At 32.2% G+C, this 22,717-nt stretch overlaps 1 long non-coding RNA gene across 1 annotated transcript in view; it reads left to right on the forward strand.

The window, feature by feature from the left end:
- Positions 1 to 3,992: 3,992 nt before the first annotated feature.
- Positions 3,993 to 22,717, forward strand: part of LOC125077747 — a 33,257-nt gene continuing 14,532 nt past the window's right edge. The window contains exon 1 of the long non-coding RNA XR_007120773.1: positions 3,993 to 4,031. This is a non-coding gene — a long non-coding RNA (uncharacterized LOC125077747). The remainder of the gene's footprint in view (positions 4,032 to 22,717) is intronic.

A 22,717-nucleotide genomic window follows, 5' to 3' on the forward strand; every position in this document is an offset into this window, starting at 1 on the left:
TCTTATATTCGATCTGTTATATCACGACGACGGTCTTTGAATAATACTTAGTATGTTGTTGAAAAAAGATTCAAGTATCAATTTTACACTTATCGTTAATTTTTTATTATAATATATTTTATAAGCAACAATAATTATACCCACTTGAAACTGGTGGTAAAAAAAATGGTTTAATTTTGAGCAATAATTTGGTCGAATTAGTAAAGACTTTGTTTTGACAACAAATCGAAATTTTACCGGTTTGGCGATAAAATTTTACCGTTTACTTTTTTAAATATTGCTTTATTTTTGGAATGTTTTATTTATTGATATTTGCCGATATTTTTAGTTGTATTACACAAGCTATTTTATTTGTGCACGGGTGCAATTTATTAATGGAAAAAATGAGAAGTCCGCCGAGCAAGAATATGTTATTATTGATATTTAAAATTTTTATGTTTCCACGCAATTTGGAATCGGTGATATCTTCTAAAAGACAAAAGATGATTTTAATCTATATTGAATTACCAAGTAAAAATGATTAAAGCATACAAGCAGTCTTTGGTTGGTTAGTTCAGCCATTTAGTACAAAATTATGTATAAACATTCCTCGTCTATGGCTCTCTCTATTAGTGAAAACCATATTGAAATTCGTTAAATGGTTTAGAAGAAATAACCGGAGATACCTATAGACGCAGATAGGAATTATACTGTTTATAGAAAGATAAACTATAGAATTATATACTTATTAGTAGGTACACGTTTAGGCTGTTACTTGCAATATAAAGTTCTCAATAACTCGCTGGATAGTTTAAACATTTTTTACCTGCGCGAGGATTCTAAGGGATCTACGATGATGATCACGTGAAGCGACATGACATGACGCGACTGTGTTGTGGTATCAAGTGTACGTTAGGCTACGGTCACATTTAACCGACTGCGTATGTTTTTTTTTAATATCTTCCATCTCACATATGTCCTATTAGTATGGTTTACGCTTAATTTCACAATGACCTGTGTGGTCCGTGCGTGTATCTTTGCTATTATTTGTATTAACTTTTTTTTTATGTATATATTATTTTCCAAGCAACAGAACAATTTAAAATTTATTATAAGTCCAAAATACAAATATTATTTATTATAAATGTATGTAATGTGTAAATATTATTTATTATGAGTCTTTTAATTATTATAATTATCGTATTTAGTGACATTCCAATAAATACCATATTGGCGTTGCACGATCGGGGTCTACGTAGAGTTTTGAATTTGTACACAGTAACTCTCATGTTTTCGCTACGTGTTCGATTTATAGATTTAGATTTTTAGAGTTTTGTTAATATGAATACATTTTTTTTAAGAAATATAAATGATTTTATATTATTTTTCTTAACTTTATATTGTTATTTAATTATAGTATCTTCTTTTTGTTAAAATTATCCACAGAGATTTTTAGACGAATATTTAGATACTTCACTAAATTAAAAATAATAATTTATATCTGAAAAGTTTAACATGATTTTATGAACATATACACATGATATACAATATATAATTAAACACATATTATTCTAATAACTTTTAAATTTATGATTTACAATAATAGAAGTAAAAAGAGTGCTTTTTATTTTATATAATATTAACGTTGCAGCAATAACGTTTTTTTTTTTCAAATTTATTATTTTAATACTTTGTAAATTTAGAAAAACAGCCTCACTCAATTTACTCCAAGAACATAATAAAAATCTAACGATACAAATATTCTTATCTAAAATATGATTTCTACATAAAACCTCCTTTGACGTATCGGCTGTTTGGTTTAGGAGTTAATGGAGCTGCGAAGGATATCGACTACAGCTGAACGTCATCTCTTATTGGTAATTTTAATTCGTTGAGCTAAACGAACTGAATTTCATTGGGTAATTCGTTTCGCTTGTCTTCAAAACATAAAGAAACTATACATAGACAGAAGATTTAAATAAAAGTTGTCATTTCGTAGTTATTCCGTGGTCTTCAAACGTTGTTAATGAAAGATCCGCAATAGCCGCTGTCACACGCACAAGAGTATATACTAATCTTGTGCAGTGGCCAGCAGCTGCTTTGGACTTCATTGTATTTCGGTTCTTCGGTGTTGGTGTTGGCAATGCAGATATATCAACAACGCAACAAAATACAAACAAAATAAACGACGAATACGGCTAACGAACAATACGACCGAAAGCATCAGTAATGAATGAAGAAAAATGATAAAACATGCAAGTGAAAGATATTTTAAAATCAACTATGTAGTTTAACAAGTTAATAATGCAAAGATTTGACAGACAGTTTAATTTTATTCAAAATTAAAAGCATTTTTTTTTTACACACGTCGTTTAAATTTAGCTCTTAAACAACATGTGAAGGCACGCAGAATTTTTCACAATATCGCTGTTGAAATTGATACGAAATTTAATATTAATATTTATAGTGGGGTAAAACGGATGGCGTGTTAAAAGCATAGGTATCGAATAGCGGGAAGCCCCGCATCGTTCAGAAACCATACTACCGGCTTAAGCCGATGCACAGCGGTAATGCGACGATAGTGCTGATTATTAATTGATACGTTATATATTATATAACTCAATTAAACAATTCGAATATTTTAATAATAAACGTTTATATTAAATAGTTGTAAACTCCTATCGTTATAAATAAAAAAAATAATAAAATTATTCGAGGACGTTTTTCAAGATAACCTTGTTAAAAAAATAAAAAAAATATATTAATGAATGAAATAAGAAATGTCTTCTTATTTTAATTTTTTTTTTAAATTATATTCTAAATAATAATAAAAACAATTTAATTAAAGCTATAAAAATTAAATAAAAAGTAATACTCACTTGTAAGTAAAAAGAACATCACAAATCAAAAAAGAAAAATGAAAGTTAAAAAAGAAAAAAAAAAAACTATAAAATCGTAGCGGCTATCACTGGTTGTTATATCAATGTAGTTTTTTAAAAAGTAATAGAAACAAAAGAACGTGTGCACCCCGGTCGAGCCGGGGTGCGAATGAATAGCCGAGGCAACACATTGGAGCTACCTTATAACTAACAAAACGGGCCTGTGTCCATCACCCTTAATTTGCTCCGCCCCGAGGTATAAGCGCAGGGCGGGGTGGGGTACTGACGCGATTATTTGCTTACCTAATACTGTATTTATTTCTATGACGATTACTTTTTTTTTAGATTTTATAAAAAAAAAATCAAAATTAACAGATATAATTTAATTCATTTAGTACAGCTCTATCAAACTCCCTAAATAGAGAGCAACTTAGATAAAAGGTTTGATTATTTATATATCTAAATAGACTGTCATAGCGGAGAACGGAAATGGAAAAAATAATAGTGGCCTACAGTTGGCCAGTAAGTTTACGCACACTAGTAAAGTAGTGTGACGTTTGGCGATTGTCAAGCTTAGCTGTCATGCACACTAAGATAATAAAGTTGGCTCATTTGTTTTAGTTCTTTAGTGTGACAATATCTAATCTATATATAAAAAAAAATATAAGGATAATTGATTTATTAAAATTAAAATAAGTGACAGGAGATGTATTAAGTTGTCAGTTACGACTATTTCAACGATGTATAAAATATTTATAGATTAAAATTGTAAGAATCAAGAATTTTCGATAAAATGATTAAAATATCTGAATATTTCATTGATGAATTGATTTCTATTAAAAAAAACTATTTATTTATAATTAAAATAAAACTAATATGTAAAAAGTAAAGCATAATGGAAAAGGCTGGAATGTACAGAGGGCACCGAAGCCTTAGTAAGGAGGTCGGCGCCTCCCTCGTTACAGGATTACGGTACCACCAAGATTTAAACCTGCCATCTAACCGTACCATGTTACGTGGTTAAATCCAGCTGATAATAGTCTTAGCGAGTACAAGGTTAATTATAATGCAATTATTATTATGCAATTTCTTTCTTATAAGTATTGTTTTAAGCAGGTTCATTTGACAGTTCGTGCCTTGTACGCCATCGCTGCAAATCAAATTTTGCCTTAAGTTTTGTTTAACAATTTATTTGTTTTATTAAATTACAATTTATTAAAAAATAAATATATATAAGCTTACCATTTTTAAAATATAATACAAATAAATTCATAAATTAATAAATTAATTATTAAAAAAAAAAACACTTCAAATCGTGTTCGACTAAAAAATGTTTGTGTGAAAACCTTTTTGTTTTAAATTAAGTTTATTTTTATATAGTACAAGACAACGAAAAAAAAAATTTTTTTTGTTCTATTTTTTATCTTTCGAAATATTTATATGTTAATTTAATATATTATATATGTATTACGTTACTTAAGCCTTTATTAAAAATATATACAAAGAAAATCGATTTGGTAAAATAGATATCTTCCGATTGGACTTTTTGAGAAAACTCTTAAAAGACAGCTTTTAATATACTGTTTAAAGTAGAATTTACGCAAAAGAAAATGAAATATATATATTTTTTTAATATTTATTATTTATTATAAACAATTAATTTTAACTTAGCTTAGTGGAATATAAAAGTGAAATAATTCTATAAACGTCAACAAAATGTCAACTACCATAGATCACTCATGTGACCTGAGCCGTATTCAATCGTATTAAATTTTCGATAAAAAGCGTATCCTCTACCGGGGCGATGTGGACGCGGCACAGGTAATAGATTAGACATTCGAGACCGAAGCCCCGCGGAAGTTGTGTCCGGCCACCCGATACCGTCTGCCCGAGCGTAATGATATATACGGAGCGGTTCTGTTGATTACTGTTTTAGATCCAATAGAGGAAATAGTGGGATTAGGGTCATGGGACATAGATTCATATGCCTTATAAACAGTGGTCAGTCTGATTGCAGGGAAATATAAAGATGAAGATGATTAACAGGGTATGTCCACACCTTCCCATTTTAAGTAGGAGTTAAAACTTAATGAAAAGGTTTGCAGTTTATAAGAGTGTTCGTTTTAGATTAAATTGACTTAGAGTCGTTATCATTCTGTGTTCGTTAGATATATTAGCCGAAAATTTGCAAACAATCTTACGTACAGAGGATTGAGGATAAAAAACATAGACTAAAACTATTTGACTCAACTTCAATTTTGTATAAAATCAGTTACATTTACAATCTAACAGACAAATATGTAGGTTAGTATTGTTATTAAGGAAAAATAAAATCTGTAAAAACGCATAATAAACAAAATTATGTTCTCATTGATTTCCAATACCAAACTTTGTTCGATTAAACCTTTGAAAGTAGCACTTCAGTAACGGTCAAAAACTTTCGGTTCGGAAAGAATGCCTCAATCACAGAAAATCTGTGTATTTATATAATAATATAGTTTTTCACGATTTTTCTTAGCAAGTATCATAAGTAAGCTAAGTGACGCTACTGGTTAGGTCTTTATTTAGGTTGTCTGGGTGGGTACCATGATTTCTAGCACTAAATATTAATGCTTTCTGTTGCTATGTCGAGCCGAGATGGCCCAGTAGTTAAAACACGTGCATCTTAACCGATAATTACGGGTTCAAACCCAGGCAAGCACCACTGAATTATCATGTGCTTAATTTGTGTTTATAATTCATCTCGTGCTAGGCGGTGAAGAAAAACATCGTGAGGAAACCTGCATGTGTTTAATTTCAACGAAATTCTGCCACATGTGTATCCACCAAATCTCATTGGAGCAGCGTGGTGGAATATGCTCAAAACCTTCTCCTCAAAGAGAGAGGAGGCCTTAGCCTTTATATATACGTTTGTTGCTATGTTCTGGTTTGCTATGATTAAAAGACATTTTTATGTTACAGAATTTCACGTTTTCTGCAGAGTGTTTTCCTTCAACGAGCATGATATTAATTTTTTACACAGTTAATTAATTTCATAAAAACTCAGCGGTGCTAATCGCAATAGTTTGTATTCGCAGTCTTCGATAACGATTCAAATTTTCTAGTCACTGAGCCAGCTCGTCTTTATCTACTTTTTAACGTTATTGGATTTATCTCAATAATTGTTTTTCTTTTCCTTTCCGTTTGTTAAAGTGTGTTTTTTGTAAACTATTGTATATAAAGCTCTGGACGTTTCGTTTTGTTGCGTGTTACATAGAGTATCTTACATATATGCAAAGATACTAGGCTGTGCTTAAATATACTAGGATAAGGCTGACGTGTCTCAACTATCTTTCATTAAAATATACATGATAATTTTACCGCACGCGTTAAGAAACAGAATTATTAAATGTTCCCGTATTACGGTAATCAGATATGATCGGAACTAACGGTGTATGTATTTTTTCACGGGAGTTTAACACCAAATGAACAGATGTGGTCAGAAAAGATCCTAATTCCTGAACGTAAACGAAAACGATATGTCGATAACGATACCGATATGTATATAAAAAGATGGGAATAATAAATCAAATAAAATCAAATGTATTTTATTAAAGTTTACTTCACAATGAAGCGTTTTTGAAATGCACACAATTTGCACTGCACATTTGTATGGTATGTTACTATATATCTCTTTTGGTCCAACCCGGGCTTTGAACCTGAGAATTAAGTGGCAAGGCGAAATTCAGCCTCAGTCAATCTCAAATGTTATACAATTTCGGAGAAGGTATTATATTGTAAACAGAGGCACTATAATAATCTATTACTTTTAGAGTCCGATGTGACGGTAATCCGACTCGACCGGAGTGCGACCAGACGCAGGACCAACTGTTTGAAGCACGAGAGTGTAACACTACCTGCTTCCGAACTCCGGCCTGTCATTGATAATTTTTTGACAACAAACCGCAAAAAGTACTGAACCAATACGGGTTTTGAACCATTATGGTGAAATAGTACAAGATAAAATAAATTGAATAGGACCATATCATTTAATAGAATACATTTTTTCAACAAGACCATATAATAATTACATTTTTTCTCTTATATTTATATTGTAAAGAATATTGCTCTGGACTAATTGTCCAAGAATATATTACTAGGTAATAATTTGTACCCTACATATGTATAATAAAGGTCAATGTCCTGAATGACTGATTAAAAGATATAAGTTTCTACATAGAGTGGTGATTTTTTGCGGCAACTTTTTTTTTTATTGTGGAAGCATTGATAATGAGTTTTTTATTTGTGTTAAAGAAGGTAATCCCTTTATCTTCAACTCGATCCTCTTGCTTTTAGTAAGAGGGGATAGTTAAGTCTAACCAAGTAAGGTAGATATTTCTACCTACTAATCCAAGCCAATCTACTGGTAAAAGATTTCCACAGAGGTTTGCTGATGGGCTAGCGGTAACATTTTGTCAAATAATTACATAATTGTACCTTAGATATTTGTACTGTATCTGTTGTGGTTTAAAATTTTTTGTTGCGGTACATCAGATATTCTACGGCCCAACAGCAGTACTCAGTATTGTTGTGTTTTGGTTTGAAGGGCCAGTGCGCTGGTGTAACTATAAGCACAAGGGACATAACATCTTAGTACCTAAGGTCGATGGCACATTGTAAGGAATGGTTAATATTTCTTGCAGCGCAAAATCCAAAAAACATAAAATATCCAGTTTTAACAAACTTTTGCGCATATGTTGACAGTCTATAAAATGAAAATGCTTGCATGACGATGATGAGCTAATGTTGTTAGCCGTCATAAAAATACGAATATTTATAAAATTAATAATAATTATTGCACCTGTTGCACCTCATGCAACTTTGTGTAGCAAAATTGTAATTTTTAGTTTTAAGTTTAGGTGCAATAAAGAATAAATAAATAAATAAATATTATTTGTTTCTCACATCTCACACTACAAATCTCTTAAATTTTGCTCTAAAAACCTTCTTAAAAAGAAAGAACTAATGTATGAGTGCCTAAACTGTAATAAAACTACTTTCGTTTCATATTTACTCTTATATATATAATATACAAGTAAACTATAGAGATAATTCTTGTATTTGTTTATATGTATATCAAACAATAAACATATCTAAAATCTGTTTCTTTGTTTATCCTGTATGTCATATAGTCCCGTTCCATTCATTGGATTTCGTTGCGTTGTTATGCTCAAGTCAACGGACGGACGGACGGACGCTTCTGACAAAGTACCATCTAAGTTCAACAGGTGGCGCGCGAATTGCATTGAATACTTGTCAACAAAAAAACGTGTTCTTATTATTATATTATTGTCTTTATTATTAATTAGTGGGTTTGTCGCGAAACTTTGCGTTTATTCAAAAGATTATTTAGGAATTTCGAAACCTATGATGATTTTGATTTCATTTCATTGTAAACTGCAAGTTTGACGTAAAATGTAGAAGAGTGCTTCTCCATTTTGCGTCAAAATTATGACTTTAATTGAATGAAATTTTTAATGTCAAATAGTATACATTAGTTCAGTTAAAATTGGTGTCTTTGTTAAATCGTAACAATTTAGTGAAGCGCAATCAAGAATCCTCTTAAATTCTGGCTGGAGCTCTTTAAAATGAGACCATAACCAATTTTTTCTATGCAAATATCGTGCCATAATCACTGGGACAAAAATGGGATTACGTTACTACTATATAAGATCAATAATTTTTTTTAAATTATACTTACATATCCATTCAATTTTTAAAACCTCTGTAAATAAATGTTGTTTCTAAAAGCCATCAAACGGGCCATCTGCTAGTATGTGGTCACTCCTGCCCGTAAGAAAGGTGAACCGATATTCATGTCGCCAATGCACCACCGACCTTGAGAACTGAGATGTTATTTCCCAGTTACAGTGACACATTCAATGGGGAACTCAACAGTACTAAGTAATGAGTAGTGTGTACACAGGTTTTCATGGGTACGCTACTCTGAGGTCCCGGGTTCGATTCCCGGCCGAGTCGATGTAGAAAAAGTTCATTAATTCACTATGTTGTCTTGGGTCTGGGTATTTGTGGTTCCGTCATTACTTCTGATTTTCTATAACACAAGTGCTTTAGCTACTTACATTGGGATCAGAGTAATGTGTGAGATGTTGTCCAATATTTATTATTATTATTGCTGCTTCGCGATAGAGTATATGACTATTATACAATATTACTTTGTTGTGAATTGTCCTTTGCATGTGCAGTAAAGTATATCAGTAAAGATAAGTATAATTAAGTAACAAGGTTCAATAACTAGAAAATAGGTGGTATATCTTGAATTGCTCAACAAGTTACGTACAAGACAATTAAAGTTATAAATAAATAGTTTATATATAAGCTTTAACGAGAAAACGCATCGCGTTTCGGGAAAGGTTTAAGTCTGTCTCAAAACCAGTAAAGTCAGAATAGTCATGTGGGATGAATTAAAATATAAGCACGAATTAAGTGCTTATAATTCTTATCGTGATTGCTGGTGAAGGGAACCAATATATGAAATACCAAATATGTACAAATTAACATTTTGTATCGGAATAGCGTGGTGGAATAAGCGCTAACAGATAAAGAATTTTAAAAATTTAAATAAATTTAGAAGACCTCAGTCCAGCAGTGGGATTGGGATTTACAAACTGTTACTGTATGTGCATTGATATTATTTAAAGAGGCTTTAATAAAAAAACTTTAATTCAAATAAATTAGTTAATTATTTTTATTAACATGTTGAGCCGAGATGGCCCAGTGGTTAGAATGTGTGCATCTTAACCGATGATTTCGTATTCAAACCCAGACAAGCACCACTGAGTTTTCATGTGCTTAATTTGTGTTTATAATTAATCTCGTGCTCTGCGGTGAAGGAAAAAGGAAATGCTCTGAGGAAACCTCCATCTAATTTCAACAAAATTCTGCCACATGTGTATTCCACCAAACCGCATTGCAGCAGCGTGGTGGAATATGCTCCAAACCTACTCGTTAAAGGGAGAGGAGGCCTTAGCCCAGCAGTGGGAAATTTACAGCCTTAGCCCAGCGTGCTAATGTATGTATTAACATGTTATATCTATGTATAAATTGATGTTATATGCATGGATGGAGATGTTTAAAAAAATCGAAAACATAAATAAATTCGCGAACATGGGCAATATTACCGCAAGATAAGGTTATTTTATAGAATAGTTTGTAATTAGAAAACGGCAACAATTAATTACAATGAGAGCGAGTTCCCGCCGCACGCCCAGCTCTATAAATAAATCGACCTTCAGATTAAAAATAGACGGGTCCCTCCCGAGCGAGGTCGAGAAACTAGGTCACTAGGTACACCCTCTCGTTTGCGCCCGCTGAAACTCTCGTGCGAGACAAGGACGAAAGCACAACCTGCGGAATCCGTGACGTCGCAAAGTTCGTTCATTGAATTTTATAGATAAAAGCAAAACGTTTATCTGTCATGCATTCACAACTGTTATTTTTAATCTATTCGATTTTGTTGCAAATGCCAATTAATTATTCATTAAAATAACGTTTAAGCTGTCTTTTGATTTGTGCGTGCGTTATAAGATTGAAATATATGTTACATTTGTTATTTACAATTGTGTAATTACCAAAAATATATGTTTTTCAACTTATCTTTCGTGATAGAAAATGTTATGTGACTTTAGGTCAAGCTAGGCACGTTTCTCGATTACGTCAAAGGCGGGTGTGGCTTGTTCCCATGACGTCACAGGAAAGCTCTGACGTCAAAGAACCCCTCTTCCCCTTTTTGTACACACCCCTAGGATACGAACGGAACCAGTTTTATAGGTATTGCTTCTTTGTAGTCCTTTTAGATTACGTACAGAACTATCAAAAAATCTTACATATATAACGCTATCCTAAATAACTTTTTTAATTTTGCCATATAATTTTTATTTGAGGACAAACTACCTATAGCCTTAGGATATTCTATTAATAAGAACTTTATTATAAAAGATCTCCACGTTGAAGAAGAATAGGTTTTAGTTTATAAATTGATAATATGTCATAATAATAATTATAAATTAAATACCTCAATATCTCAACGGTACTCGGCCCGACTGGCGGTTCGGAAGCGGGTTTGATGCTGGTCAGTATTTCCTAGGGTGCTATGCTCATTCTAAGTTCTACGACTAACTGATGAGAATGATAGAAAAATGAAACTATAAATAAGTGGTTCCTTGAAAAACTGGTCTTCGTATTATTTATTAAAAAGAAAATCGAATGCATGTCAAGGATTTATAATTCCAAAGTATTGATTGAAACTTCACCTTTGTTTCATACCTGACTTACGAATGTACTCCCTTTGTGTCTGTAGGTCGAAGTGTTTTATGTTTGAAAAATACAAAATGTAATACACTTTTTCTATGTTGTAGGTAGGCGGATGGGCCAATGGGCTACCTGATGTTGAATGGTTACCACCGCCGAAAAAATTGGAGCTGTAATAAATGTTTACAGCGCTAATGCGCTGCCAATCTTGGGAACTAAGATATTATGTCCCTTGTTTCTGTAGTTACACTGGCTCACTCACCCTTCAAACCGAAATAGAACAATACTAAGTTTTGCTGTTTGGAGGCAGAATACCATGTACATGGGTGGTACCTATCCAGGTGAGCTTGCACAAAGCCACCATGTATATGAGCCTTTTTTAACGTAGTTACTCTCTTCGTAGCGTAGACGCTTACGAAATGTATTTTGGCAAATACAACTTTGTATGAATTTTATTTGTACGATATCGTAATGAACGGTAATAATAGAGTTATGGGCAAAGACAAAACAGTTTAATACCTTTTTCTCATCTCTTTTTCAATCGTTCTTTTTTTGTTTCGTAGCTTTTGACAAGCTTTAGTCTTATCAATAAACTAAATTGTATATTTGAAAAAAATGTTTGAAACATACAAATTCATATACATGTTTTCCAAATTTTGAATGAGAATTATGGTTTAATTTCGACTATGTCATAAGTATTCTTTGTTTAAAAGTTTCTTAAATTTAGTAAAATCTCATCATTTTTTTTGGACATTATATGTGTTGTCGTTGTTTGCCTTGTTATAGTTAAATGGTTGATTTTACAAATAAGTCATAGATTTCTATTATACTGTATATAATGAATCCGATACAGCCTGTGGTATATTTCATATGCACCACGAATTTTCTGCTAGTACTTTCCTAGCATTTTCCTTCGTATAAAATAAATGTTTCAATGAATAATAATATCCAATTTTTAGTAATACAAGTTTTAAAAAGTACGCAATAGACATGTAATCATATTTTATATAAACTTATTCTTAGGTTGAAATAACAATCTGGAATGATATATTGAAATGCTCATTCCCACAATGAAAAAAAATCTCACACTAAATTAAGTAACTAGATACCTCTTAGATGTGAAGTCGATAGATTTATTAATAATAGATGTGACTGAGAATCGAACCTACAATATGTAATGTGTATAGTTCAGACACTTAAATAATTGATTTAATTTTAAAATACGTTATATTTTTAGTTCGTTAAAATCGAACTGGACTGGATTCTTTCATAAATATTTTAAACATAAGCTTCGAAACCAGAACCTGTTTATAATTTACTATTTGTTTCGGAATATATTTTATTTCGAGATGTATTTGAAGTATTGATCTTAGAGTAGATGAAATTATTTATCTTTGTTAATTTTTGCAATGTAGAAACAGCGTGGGATACGTTCTCTACCTTAATTACTTTCTCACTGCTGACCCACAGCTTGTTAATTTCTCACCAAGCTTTTACCTTGGTCGCAGGTCTTTGTGCAAGCTCACCTGAGTTTACCCATTCGTCATATATTTTACCATCAAGCAGCAATACTTAATATGTCGTGTTGCGGATTGTAGGGTGAGCCAGTAACTAAATGCATACGGGGAGGAACATCTCAGTTCCCGAGGTAAATGGCGCATTGCTTTTGAAAGGAATAGTTAATGTTTCTTGCGACGTTAATGTTGACCACGTATCATCAGTGGGCTTATTTGTCTACCAATTTTATATAAAATATATTTTTTTATGATATAGGGGGCAAACGAGCAGGAGGCTCACCTGATGGAAAGTGATTACCACCGCCCATGGACATCTGCAACACCAGGGGGGTTGTAGGTGCGTTGCCGGCCTTTAATATATACTTGTATTTTTTATTAGTTGTGAATTAAAATTACTTTATTAAAATTTACATGTAAACATATCATTAATAAGCTGAGAGAGTGTCATAGGAGCTGTAATGGAAGCCAGTTCAAATTTTCCGCTGCCTCTTGATGCGAACTTTTTCTATGAAGGTTTTACTATATCAATATTACAGCAAACACATTGAAATTAGTATTTATTTGATTATTTTTTAGTTAATTATATTTTTATGCAATTTTAATTTTCAGATCAGCATTTAATACTTCGAAGTTGGGTAAAGCGAGAACTTCACCCACAAAAGCTAAGTTAGGGCAGACTTTGCGTGGGCGAGTCTACGGAGCTACGAGCCAGACGGCGCGTAGGCGTACCGTAGCGTAACTGTAGACACGTGAAAACATAGTTAGGACTTAGGATTGCCACTTTCAAGTTTCTTTTAAATATGGTTATATTCAATTTAATAATATTGCGTTATTTTATTTCTAAAACTTACCATAATTGAATCCCAATCACCGCTAAAACACGATTGATGCCAACTGTAAAGTTAAATTGGAAACTTAAAAATTTTAAATGGTTTAACTTTTCTTCGTTAGTGTTAACGCTACCAGCCATGGTCCACGGCGGTCGTTCGTCGACTGGTTCTACATCCGACGAATTTCCCTTCAGGAGTTAGGCTTGAATGGATCCGCGCTGTGATTGGTCGAACGGAGTGACGTCACAGCCATGTGCCAGGTCGCGGATGCTGGTGTGGGTGTGCATGAATGAGAGGCCGCGCCCGCGCCGTGCCCCCTGACGTCACATTATGCAACTCGCCTGAAATAGATAACTTTTGGAGTATAACAGAGGCTTTGACCAATTTCTTAGAAATGGCAATAAAGCTTATCGGGAATTTTTATAACAATTGTGTTATGAAACGTTAGCAGGATATATATGTTTTGTCATTGTCATGAACAAATAGCACGTTGTTGTAATTTTGAATCTAATTGTACTTAGTTAATTATTACATAAACTTTGTACGCTATTTATTCGAATATAATCGATATTCAAATTCAGCAATTACGATTTTTTTGTATTCAGTATATTTATATATTTTGTCCAATATCCTTTGTCTATTAAATAATCTAGAATATATCGAGGAATATTTTAAAAAGATACATTATTTCTACATAGAGAATAAATAATATTACCATTTAATAAGTATTAAGGCATAAACGCCCATTTAATAAATCAAGACATTTAAAATTATCCCGCGTGACCTTCGAACTTTACCTATGCAGGCTCCTGAAATAGCCTGCATAGGTCGTTGACCGCCCCCCGCGCCCCGCTGACCCGGTCAGCAACAAGTGTATCGACTCTGGCCGTTTGACATTTGCCGACATCGCCATAGCATCGCCTTAGCACATCTCCTATGATAAAATGAAATTATATTTCATTAGAGTATTCCTATTGTTCTATTGTATATATTTTAACAAACCAATGTTCTAACGATATCAAGAAAATAATTAAAAAAAGAATAACAAAACTATTTTGATTATATATATATATATGTATATATGTAATGTCTTCTGCAATAATTACATCGATGAAATTATCTTATGATACTAAAACTTTGTATGTAGTTTTCAGAACTTTGAACTGAACTTTTCAATATAATCATGTAAACTGTAAATTTTTCATTTATGTAGTCAACTTTAGTAAGTTGACTACCTAAATGTATCTTTCACTGTAATCAAGTTTTGAATATATTAAATTAAATATAATACTTATTATATTTCTAGCGAATGTATGATATAGTTCTTGAAATCGAATTCATAATATATAAAGAATAATAATGGTTTTTAGTTTGTTTACTGGTGTACAATATAGAGTATTTTGATTTAGATTTGATTTTTTCTTAGCTTTTTGTATATTTTTAAAAGCGAGATTACGATACTTATTTCAGTCTGACTCCGTGAAAATCTTAGTGACGGGATAATAGGCGTGTCAAAAAATGCACAATTTATGTAAATCTGTGTATGAAGTTGAAAGATCTCGAAATATAGAAAAAGAGCACGCATGCGATAGATGACAGATGATAAAAAAATAATAATTATAAAATAATTAATAACGTACCATTACACACGTCATAACATCAGATACACTTTGTTAATCATGGGATGCTAGTTACAGTTTCCATTGAGCTGGCTCACTCTTCCATTGGCATAAAGTTTTAGTACGTGATAGTGACAGAATTTAAGATCATAGCTATAATAAACCTATACCTTAGTAATAAGACTATTTATTTCAAATTTGTAATTAAAATTATTAATAGAGCAGACGAAAGCTTCCTCTTTATTAACATAGTAGTAGTATAGTTTAATTTCGTTTTTATTAATTATTCTTAATTTTGTTGTTTATATATTTTTTCACATTAAATTTGCTACATTCATTTTAAAGGGCGTGAATGAGTTTCGGGCGCTTCCCATTCACCGTCCAAGGTGTAAGCGTGCGTCATAGCCAAGGACGCGGCCTCGGTTCACATTGGAGAAATGGACATGTCGGATATTAGATGGCCTTATATTATTCTGGGTTGGGATTTTTATATGAAACTAGCAATGCCCCTCTCGTCATCGTCCGCGAAAATTTAAATTATTTCAGTGCGTCTTCATCGCAGAAGTTCATCAACTCCCAAAAACGTAAATAGTCGTATTTACTTTATTACATTTAAATTTATGTATTAAACATAATAACTCTTAGAATAATTGGTGTCTATTACTTAGACACTGGAGTCCGATACCGAACTCAATAAAACAAAATTTGCTTCAAAACTAGTATAATATATTCTTGTAATCTAGTACAGCTTGTATCGTCGCTAATAAGATGGTTTATAAGTAAGTGAAAAAAAAAACAAAAGAAGGAAAACAACACACTCGCTTTGACACATTCTTTTTTATAAAAATGTTGTAAAAAAAAGTTGATTATATAGAAACTAATGCTATTTAAAATTAAATCAATGATCTGTATTATATATACATCTAAATTAGTAGTATAGGCGCGAACAATTGGATTGGATACATTTGATTGAAATGGTAAAGATTAGTTTTCTCAATGTAGAATTCAGAATCAAAGGTGTCATCTAAGCTGAAAGTCTCAGTGTTTAAGCATACGTTGTAAGTCAGTCGGACATTTTACTACGAGTATAGGCGACTTAATTTTAAACTTTAATTAAAGTAAATAAATAAGCATTTAAGTAGCAAGATAAATTTTATAATGTCTTAATGTCAATTAGCTATAAAAATTAAAGGAAATTTATATATTCTCTTTTAGAAATGTTTTGACCAGCGATTTTTTCAAGGTATACTTTTCGAATAATCATTTCTCAGATACAGATTCCATATCACAATAAATAAATAACAATTTATAAGAAATCGTTCATATAGATATAATACGATCACTCAGCCGACAATTGGTGTTCTTTCCCTTGTTTACTGAGATATGTCACACAAAATAATATTGCCGCATAAGCCAGTTGCAGATATAGGAGCCTTATTCGATCACCGATTAGATTATATTATTACATGGTATGGTAAATAACTGCACTTTGATTTTAGTATGGGTTAAACAGTGTTCTTATCCAACTACGCAATTTATCTAATATCAGTCCATCAATTGTTTTTTTTATGTCTCTGAATATAATAAAAGTTAATACTGTATTAATCGTTCTTAATACAGTACAATATAAATATTCACTAAAAAAAATAAATAAAATAAATACAATACTCTATGAAGCCGGTGCCACTTTGATCGTTCACTTTGTGCTCAGTGGAAAATACAGTTAAAACAATTTGCTTTGGAACAACTTATCACACAAGGGTCCAAACCTCAAGGGAAGGACTGCATCTGTCTAGATGTTCTGTCATTTACGACCTTTCTGTTTCGTATATAACAATAACTACATTTCATTGTCTTTCAAGGCACATTCGTGCGTCATAGTCAAGGACGCGTCCTTCGACCTCACATTAGGCGGAATAAGGCTACTTAATTGACTCACATTGTTGGTTCTGTTTTAAGTTTCATTATTAATAGCGCCGCTAATGTTGATTATTCGGTATTTTTTTGACAATGCAGATATGCCTTAATAATCTATCTAGATTGGATACGCAGTTTTTATAAATAAGTAAAAGTAGTGTTTTTAGTATGTATTTGTAGCATTAAAGTAATTACTAATTATATCACTGAATAACATAAATTCATTCATAAGATAATTTAGAAAATAAATGGACGTCACATTTTATGACCATATAACATACAAGTTTTTTCTATAATATATACATAATATAAAATTTTCTATAATATCTGTAATATTATAAAAAAAAATTGCATTTGCGTTCTGATTAAGATTATATTACTGTCATTTAATACAGAAACTATACGTGAAAATCAGTCAATTCTCTATTTTCTTACAAATCTATATTCAAAATTATTTTATAATATACATATATATATATATGTATATCAGACATACGTAGTACTTATATGGACTGATTCATGCGTCCAAAGCAGGTAGCTGTGTTCGATTAACGAGAACAGACAAGAATGAACGCGCGTCGCCCTGCGTGTTTCGATTCATAAATGCAACCCTGCCTGACCCAGTTTTTGACACCAAGCTCCATTTATCCAAATACAAAACGACGTAAACAATTCCATTCTGCCACGGAATAAACTTCTCTATGTCTTTCATATTATTACCTTAATCGTCTGTCCCATAAAACTGGGATACACACTTGTCGTTTCTGGGTTAAAGTATGACGTCAGTCAGTGCGGAGGGGGTCTGCAGCGGTGGAATTAGGTCAGTTTCATTCTGAAACAGGTTCGATGGTGGGCATGGGGAGGGGGTTACATCGAACGGGAATTAGTCGAAACTAATTATTAAGACGATTATAGGATTTGCTATTTTTAAGCAAGCTGCTGATTTTAAACTCATAACATTTGTATTTTTTTTTAAATATTAAAAATAACATAATATTTTTATGTATTTTGTAGTATTTAAATTTTGGAACTTGTTTTTGGGACTTGCTTAAATGTCTGCATTAATTTTATGTAACTTTATAAGGTATTTGGCTTTCGTGTTGTTATTGCAGTACAGTATACACATAAGAATGGTTTTTTGTAATGAGCTGAATAACTATTAAACCGTTATTCATAAAACTTATACCAGAAAACGCGTCGCGTTTTGGAGAAGATTTTGGTATAAAATAGATGGTCTAGCAGGACAATCACTGCAAGGGTTTTGTTTGTAGTGAAATAAAACAATATTAAAGCAGAATGAATGAATGAATGAATATAAATATTTTTTTAGCATAATTATTTTTTTGATTTTTTATGATAAATTTTATCTATCGGCTCCGTGGATAGAATACGTGTTTCTAATCGAAAATTGCTACTTCAATTCCAGATAAGTACCACAAAATTATCATGCTTAATTTAATTTTTTATATCAATCTAATGGATTTTTAGAAAAATAACACAAGAAGCTTTCATGAGTCGCATAAATTACTAATACATTACCCTGAGGATGATCTTGCCCAGCAGTGGGACGTTTATGAACTTTTACTTTACTTTACTGTATTACATATATATTATAAATCTTTATCTCTATCTCACACACAAAAAAGGGACCTTTAACCATCTATGAAAGTTTTCACGTGATTAACGCACAAAGAAAACATAAAATTATTGGGTTAACTGGTGGTAAGTGGTCACCAACGCCCATAGACATTGATGCTGTAAGAAATATTAACTAATCCATACATCGATAATGCACCAGGAACTTTGGGAACTAAGATGTTATGACCTGTAGTTCCAGCGTAACAACAGGCACACCTACCGTTCAAGCCGATACGAAATATTGCTGTTCGCTATCCGTATTAAAGTACCGGAGTGGACTAAACTTACACCAAACCTACGACCTTTACCCAGCACTTCTACAAGCCGTTGCTTTGATTTACTGAGTTTTTAGCTGTTTCTTCTCAGAATGATCTAGATTTAAATGTTCATGTAAAATAACGATTCAAGAATTTAAGCTTATAAGCAAAAATCTGATGTTTTTATTAATGTTAGTTAGTTAGTGATGAATTGATGATTGTGATAATTTTAAGTTCTTTCTGTAATAATATAAAGATAGAATATTTTTTTTTTAATTATATGAAATAATTAATTAAAATAAAATATTGAATCTTAATAAAAAACTAAACACTAAATAAAATAAAAGAATGTTTAGTTATTTATTTGAATAACTTTATTAAGAAACATCAAAAGCCTTAATATTTTGTAGTTTTAATAGTAGTACAATTATATCGATATATATTAATAACATAAACAAGATACTATAATTAAAAATAATAAAAATGATAAACAATAAAAACACGTACTTAATTTAAAAATCGAACACAGATTTATTTTTAGACCGTCGCCACACATAAGCGCTTCGTTAAGTGCATCCTAAAATAGGTGACCCGAATAGAGGCGTTGCTCTGTACACGCAGCCTAGGATTGTGACGTCATAGTTCTCCCCCGCTCCTCCCGGACCAAACCTCTCCCCTCCGTGCATCATAAAGCTGCACTTCCTTTTAAATATGAACTATTAGTTATTGACCGCAACTTCGCCTGAGTATTAGAGGGTTCGTAGGTTTTAGGTATAAGAAAGTAGACTCTGTTCTCCCTTAGGAGTCAAGCTTGCTTCATACCAATGGTATCCTTAAATTCAGTTTAGTGGCTTAACGGTGAAAGCGTAACAGTCATACCACACTTATGACACTATGTTTTTAGACACTTTCGTAAAAAATAAAACATTAAATGACAAAACTTCAATATACAATGAAATGACAACACAATAACACATCAAATTAAATAAAGCCAGCGTTTTAAAATTATTTACAGGTATGAAGATCACTATTCAACTGAGGAGGTGTTAAAATCTTAACAAATCCAATGGACCCAGGGGTCCATTATCAGATGAGCTCGATTGTAATTAATTATAGAATTACTATCATAATCGTTAAGAAATCTATACTAAAATGCGAAAGTAAGATTGTCTGTATGTTAATGATACATGGAGACATGTATGTTAGGCTTTTACGAGTAGACCGCTTGCTTGAAGCTTGCTTCGTATCAAATTTGGTTCAGCGGTCTACTCATGAAAGCTGCTTAAGCATGCTTCGTATCATGTTAAGTATACGAACAATATTTATTTCATATGTCGTATTCGGGGCTTTACCGGCCTTTGTATTTTTTCTTGCTGCCCGAGCTTTCTTTGTCTAACTCCATTAAATTTTCCAATTTCCAATTTTGAAAGGAAGTGATTGATTTAAAGTGGAAATAGGTAGTAATTGTGTTATATTATAAATAAAGGTATATTAATCATAAACTCTTAGTAGTGCCGTATAGCTGAGCTATTAACAAATTGCTATTTTCTTTCGATCTTCTGGTATAGCTTAATAGTACATATATTGGTTTAGATATTTTTTTTTTCAGTTAAGTTTTTGATATAATAGAATGGTATAGTCTCCTATAATGGAAGGAGCACACAATACGTCTTCTCATTTATTAACATGTTTTAGAAACTCCAAAAATACTGACTGTGGTCAGTATGAGACTCACCTTTAGTTTGAAAAGTTGCTCGTCCATTGTTAAGTGAGGTGACTATGGCGTCTCAATATTATTCACATTCATAAAAACGTGACGTGAGTGTTCACGTTTTAATGAATGTGAAAATATTGACCTCATACAATATTATCTCATTTACCTACACTTGATAGTAAAGGTAAGTCGAGCTTGTACAGCATAAAGTACATTATAGACAAATTTAGTTTTTAGTTGTTAATGAGGAAATGTTTGGAAAATAGTTATCATGACGCTGATTATTGCTGCTAGTTAAATATTAATTAAGAACTTGATGTTTGACAGTCTGTATCGTCGCGTGCTGTTGATGATAAACGGAAAAATTTTAGCATTAGCATTAGCAGCCTGTAAGTTTTCCCACTGCTGGGCTAAAGGCCTCCTCTCCCTTTGAGGAGAAGGTTTGGAGCATATTCCACCACGCTGCTCCAATGCGGGTTGGCGGAATACACATGTGGCAGAATTTCGTTGAAATTAGACACATGCAGGTTTCCTCACGATGTTTTCCTTCACCGCCGAGCACGAGATGAATTATAAACACAAATTAAGCACATGAAAATTCAGTGGTGCCTGTCTGGGTTTGAACCCGAAATCATCGTTAAGATGCACGTGTCCTAACCACTGGACCATCTCGGCTCCGGAAACGGAAAAATAGTTACTTCATAAAACTTCTACTTACTACTTCAAAACAGGAAAATATATTTTTTATGTTTATATGAAAACAATTATTCTAAAAAGGTACTTTATAAATGATCCCGCTGAATTACGTTCTTCTCAGGTCCGAGGTAAATCCAAACCAGTGATAGATTTTAGATAACTAAAAAGGAAAAGATAGCAGGATTCTGTCAATTATCACAAAGCAAGCAGCAGCATCAAAGTACCGAAATGATAATAATAATAAATAATAAATATTGAACAACATCACATACATTATTCTGATCCCAATGTAAGTAGCTAAAACACTTGTGTTATGGAAAATCAGAAGTAACGACGGTACCACAAACACCCAGACCCAAGACAACATAGAAAACTAATGACCTTTTTCTACATCGACTCGGCCGGGAATCGAACCCGAGACCTCGGAACCGTACCCTTGAAAACCGGTGTACTACTCGAGCACGGAGGTCGTCAAGGTGACGGTACGATGATGTATGTATGTATGTTCTTGATGTGTTGTGTGATGGTGTCTGCAGGCACAAAGGACATAACATCTTAGCTCCTGATGTTGGTGGCACATTAGTGTGATGTAAAGAATAGTTATATTTCTTATAGCGTCAATTTCTATGTGCGGTAGTGGCTACTTACCACCAGGCGGCCTTACCTGGTGTACCTTGCCGCCTAATTATAACATAAAAAAGATCGTCCCGTAGAAAGTTCAATTACCGATGTACCCAGAACTACTTTGTTTTATACTATGTGGAGATATGTCAATAAAATTTCCTAATTGTAATAAACTATTAAAATAAATTTCATTAGTCGGCCTAGTCGTTAAAATGTTATTTAATATAAAAAGAGTTTTTGTTTTTTTTGACATAACATAATCACGAATCAATTGCGGAATTAAGGGTTTTTCCTTTTTAATTTCAATTTTTAAAGTTGGATTAGGATAACATATGCCCATTGTCAGATTACACATACTAGTATAAACGCCCTCTCGTATTTATACTGATAAGTAATAAGAAAATCTCAGAACTGTCTTGTAACGTCGGAAATATTTATATCAAGGGAAGACTGCTAGTTCACAATATTGGCTTAAGATGTCGCCTCTTTACTACATCACTGCAAAATGCAAAATGTTTCCGAAAGATGGCGCCAGTAACAAGGTCGCTTTAACATAAATTTTGAATACAAATAATAATGATCTAATAGTAATTATGAGTTTAACTATCTTTGGGTTTTATTATTAAAGGACTATTAAAAGCTGTAGTATTTAAATATGGATATTTTTATAAAAGTTCGAGTATAACTATTTTGTTTGTCTCTGAATTATTTTTGTTGATTTTTGCGTTGAGTTCTCT

The sequence above is a fragment of the Vanessa atalanta genome, chromosome 4 (genome assembly GCF_905147765.1).
Source record: "Vanessa atalanta chromosome 4, ilVanAtal1.2, whole genome shotgun sequence".
NCBI classification, from domain to species: domain Eukaryota; kingdom Metazoa; phylum Arthropoda; class Insecta; order Lepidoptera; family Nymphalidae; genus Vanessa; species Vanessa atalanta.